Here is a 4,775-nt window from a genome sequence, read left to right as displayed (position 1 = left end):
CGATTTACACTTTTGGGTTCTTGGAACCAACGTCTCATGAATCAGTTCATCCATTGGCACAATTACAAGCACGGAAACTTGAACTGTCCAAAACACATGGCAAAGGTGTACCTTTGCCGTTAGTAATTCTTCACAATACCGGTCAATAAATTAGTTAATGGGACGGTTAAGGTCACCAAGTAGCCGATTAACATATTAGTATCATCTTCAAAATAAATTACTCAACATGATGGAAATATACTCGTAAAACATTTAGCTTTACCTTAGTAGATGCCGAAGATAATTAGTATCCACAACATGAAAGCAACAAGATATTATAAAGAGTGATTCTGGTGAAACATAATGTAGCAGTGCATGGTTTACCATTATTTCTGTTTACGAAGATATTCATGAGAAGTACATCAAACTTCGTCTAAAAATATTTAAACCACATAGAGCTCCTATATGTTCTCAGCTCGTATTCTTCGTAACTTGAAATAAAATGTACAATTGACCTAATGTAGTTCGGACCGAGTGGAATAGTCCAATCTCTAATGGCCTTGTGATCAGGTTGAAATGTAAATAACTCTGCAAAAAAGACATGAAAATCGATCATGTTGGAAATCATGATTTGATATGCATTTGAAGCCCCATTTTGCAATTCATGAACACGTCAAAACAATCAGAAATACATCACAAGTAAGCGAATAAGGATCTAACTGTACCAAATAGGAAAAATGAAGTATCTGCAATATTTACGCATTTTGTAATCATAGTAATGTTTTTAAAGTTATCAGTGTCTGCAATATTTACCGCATTTTGTAACCATAGTAATGGTTTTAAAGTTATCAGTATCACCTGTAGGCAATTTCCCTTCCTCCACTTCCTTTCCATTGATTAGAACGGACTCTACACACCACACGTATCTGATGGCTTCATCTGTGAAAGAATGAGATGAGATTTGTAGGTTTACTCCTCTATGATAGAAATATGCGAGTCCAAATGCATTTGGTAGCAGGGGTGGACCTTGCTCGACGCAGCATCAAGCAGAGGCAAGGGCTCTGGGACGTCATCATCAACCCCATGTCGGCAGTGAGCACAAAATTTGGTTATCAATTGGGGTAATTCCACTTTCAATTAACAAAAGTACAGCCGCAAAAGTACACCTGTGCAAAGATGTAAAAATGCCTCCCTTAAGAAGATCATCTCATTTCTGTAAAACTTATCCTATCGACGCATCAAGAACTTGTTACCAGAAGAACCTCATGCTCGTATGTGTCAAACTACTCGCTGGCAAATTTGTTGAACGTTTACAGAACAAAATCCACATCGAGTAACTTTATCCCACTGAAGCAACTGAACGAAGCTACTGGCACGCAACAGCAAGCACATGAATGCATCTCCCCATCTGCATGCATGAGTCAGACCTCAAGGTACTACAATGCAAGAATGGAATAAGCTAGTGACACATCACACATTCTTGAAATAGTAGAGGTAAAGATATTGAAAACATATATCAACCTAAAATGGCAGGCTTGTGATGTGCAACAAAATGGAACTGATGGCAACCATCTCCATGACAATCTCCGTTTATATCCTACTGGAAACAGAAGAGCTGGGATGAAAAAATTAATTTAAACCAATCATGCACAAAGATCACTATTCTGATGGTAAATTTGAGATAGCCTAGATGTTATCATCAATGTTATAAACCACAGATCATTAGGAATCAACACTAACCATGGAAAATTTGGTAGTCGCTGTTTGCTGTAAACCTAAACTCTCTGCTATGGAGCATTAACATCTGCTTCCAGGCTCCAGCTGCTGGCCCATGGGATATCTTCCATATGCCCCGCCAGCTCATGCTTGGCAATATTAATCTGATGCTACGCAATAGAAACCTAAAACACCAACAACAAAATGCAATTTTAAGAAGGCTATCATTTGCCTGAACGAAAAGTCCACGGGAACTCTGAATAGTAGTACTTGCGGATCCCGACATTGATCTCAACAGTACACTCCTCCTGCCATCCAATAAACTAAGTTAACAGTAAATCAAGAAGTTTTAAAATAATATTGTTTGAATAGTAGATATAAGCAATAAGATAATTGATGTAGGTCAAATATATATGACGTGAAGGCTGACCTAAATCAACGCACACATGAGACTTGACTGGGGCGCAGAGGCGCCTATAGGGTTCGCCGTGGCAGCAACTCGGGGGAGAAGATGGCCGGGCCGGGTTTCTCAAGGCAGTTGCACTCACCGTGCAGCGCCGACCTTGGTGAGGTGCCGGATCTGGACTCCTCCTCCGACCCGGCAGAGCGGCGTCCGTGGGTACCCACCGCACGGCCGCGTCGTCGTGGTCGATCACTGGACTGTGTGAGGACCCTCTCTGTGCCGCCCCCTCCTTCCTCCAAGTAGTATGTTCGGAATTCACAAAAAAAGAAAACTATGTGATCAAATATGTTTACTAAGAAAGAATTTAGGATTGACAAGCTTCTTGTACGGGCATTCATCTTGGGGATTCAACAGTTAACAGATACAAACAAGATAGTTTTGTTGCACATTCTAGCATAAATTTGCATTACTATCGATCTAATTTGAGAACACTATATGTGAGATGATGGTCGGGAACTTGGACTCGAACAAAACTGCAATGTTATAATAATAGTTCGACACTATATGCTCATTATCGCAGAATGCATTGTTTGCTAAGGAAAAAGGGACAAAGTACATAGATCAGACTGTGTCTAAAACTTATAAAAAACGACATGTTGACATCCGTGGAAGAGGGACACATGCATACCTTGCAGTGCTCGCAATTGTAAGCGTAGTTCTCATCCATCCAGTACTGCAGCTTCCAAGTGGGATCTAGAGGGGCCTGACCTGGGACCAACCGACGTGTGCACCGAGCAAGTTGGCCGTCGTAGTATGCGGGCTCAAGCAGACAAGCCACTCTGTCCAGACGGTGTCAAATTGCCATAGGAAAAAGAGGTGCCATTGCTGGACATACTTGTAGATCCTAACTATGTTCTCCATCGCCGACGCGTTGCGCAAGGCCTTAAGCGCCACCTTCTGCGCCTGCTCCCTCTGCTCCATGGCTTCCAAAAACAAATTTGCACCATCGGTCCAGTTCAGAGTTCAGGCGGACTGAACAACTGACAGAGAAAAGCCCATCTAAATATCTGACGATCACATACCTTCCCGAGAGCATTGAGCTTTCCCGGCACGGCACCCGAGCGACCGACAAGGGGCGCCGCTTGGAGGACATGGCTGTGCTGCCAACGTCGTCGTTGTCGTCGGAGACCGGCGAGGAGGGCTCCTCCTTCCTGGCCATCCTGCTCATGATCCACACGGACGTGAAGCTCATCGAGATCTTCTCCTGCACAAACAGTTTCAGCTTCAGTTTAGCTTTAGTCAAGTTCAGTTTCAAAACCAGCAAGATGTAACAGGTGTGCAGATGACATACAGGTGGGAAGGGGCTCTTGGGGATCTTGTTCGACGGCGGAGGAGGGTCGCCCCTGTTGGCGACGAAGCTCCGGCTGTGGGTCATGAGCCTGGGCATGACGCTGGTGCTCTTCCTGACCAATGCCGAGCTGCGCGCCGGCGAATGCCGGTCCTTGACAGTCGTCCTCTCCTCGAAGCTGAGGAGACGGCGGCGTCGGCCAGGGCGAGGAGATCGAGGGATGGTCCAAACTTTTCTTCCAAAGGCCCGGGGCGGTGAGGAGTCGCCGGCGTCGGACAGGTCGAGGAGATCGGAGGGAAGAAGAGGACCTGAGATGTTTTCTGTTAAGTAATCAATTCTCCACCAAATTGAATTGAACTCGCAAAAACCTTATTTACCTTGTGATTAGTTGAGACCTGAGAGCCACAGGCTCCTTACCATGAGAGAGCAAGATCAGTGAATCATCGTAGTTGGCTGCTGCGACATGAGAGGACCACATGAGCACAACAACCGCCACGTCAGCAAGGCAACATCCTCCATGGGAATCCCATCAACGAGATTGCTTGCTCGCCGAGGGCCTGGTCGGTGTAGATCATGGTGGCCGAGACGACGAACGAGGTTGGCTGCCTGGGTGGCCCACGCGCTCGACGGTGAGATTCGGCAGGCCCAGTGCATTCGAGGGAGGGGATGGAGGCGGCCGCGGGGAGGCAACTGGCACTCGCACTTGGGGAGGGAGGCGGCCGGCGCTGGAGGGAGGGAGATGGTCGGCGCTGGCGGAAGGGATGCGCCCGGCGCACTGTGGCAGCAGCAGGTGCTCGTGGAGGAAGGTGAGATGCGGGAGCAGGGGCGGCGGCGGCGTAGAACCCTAGACAAAGGATCGAAGCCGGTAGAGGGAGGAGTGGCGGTGTCCTGGTGATCCACGAAGGCCGCGTCTTGGTGATCCGCTCCGACGGCGGCGGTCGCCGGGTCGCGGCGTCGTCTCCCCGGATCGGCCGCGGCGTCTGCGGCTGCGTGACGAGGGGTAGCAGCGTGTCTGCGGCTGCGTGACGAGGGATAGCAGCTTGGGATCTCCAGGACGATAGGAGTGTTTTTTTTAGTGGGGTGTTTTTTTGGTTGCGTGGGGTGGGGTGGGGGAGGGGACGAAAATAAATCGGTTGAAAATAAACCGGTTGAAAGTTGTGGGACTATTCAACCAACTCGTCCATTAGGAGTAGACATATGGTTATTAGTAGCATGCAAGGCAATACTTATGTAGTAGTAGCAAATAGGAAAAGAGAATGCCACGCATGACAACATTGCATATTTGACAGTTATTAATAGAAATAGGAGAGACACAAATCAGAAATTAAT

General features: G+C 47.0%; 1 long non-coding RNA gene across 6 annotated transcripts; it reads right to left on the bottom strand.

Moving 5' to 3' along the window:
• Window positions 1-298: 298 nt before the first annotated feature.
• Window positions 299-4,493, bottom strand: LOC123125748 (uncharacterized). Of its 6 annotated transcripts, none has more exons than XR_006461481.1 (11): window positions 3,824-4,493; window positions 3,450-3,754; window positions 3,181-3,362; window positions 2,126-3,081; window positions 1,966-2,003; window positions 1,720-1,880; window positions 1,501-1,579; window positions 1,233-1,415; window positions 1,006-1,145; window positions 838-918; window positions 299-567 (listed from the first exon to the last, which is right to left on the bottom strand). It is a non-coding gene; the product is annotated as an uncharacterized lncRNA (long non-coding RNA). The 6 variants fall into 6 exon arrangements; XR_006461480.1 differs by having other exon boundaries at window positions 1,233-1,387; XR_006461482.1 differs by having other exon boundaries at window positions 1,242-1,387.
• Window positions 4,494-4,775: the final 282 nt, after the last annotated feature.

This window comes from Triticum aestivum, chromosome 5D (assembly GCF_018294505.1).
Source record: "Triticum aestivum cultivar Chinese Spring chromosome 5D, IWGSC CS RefSeq v2.1, whole genome shotgun sequence".
NCBI classification, from domain to species: Eukaryota; Viridiplantae; Streptophyta; class Magnoliopsida; order Poales; family Poaceae; genus Triticum; species Triticum aestivum.
Note: the sequence above shows the minus strand (reverse complement) of the source record. Positions and strands in the feature narration are given on the sequence as shown.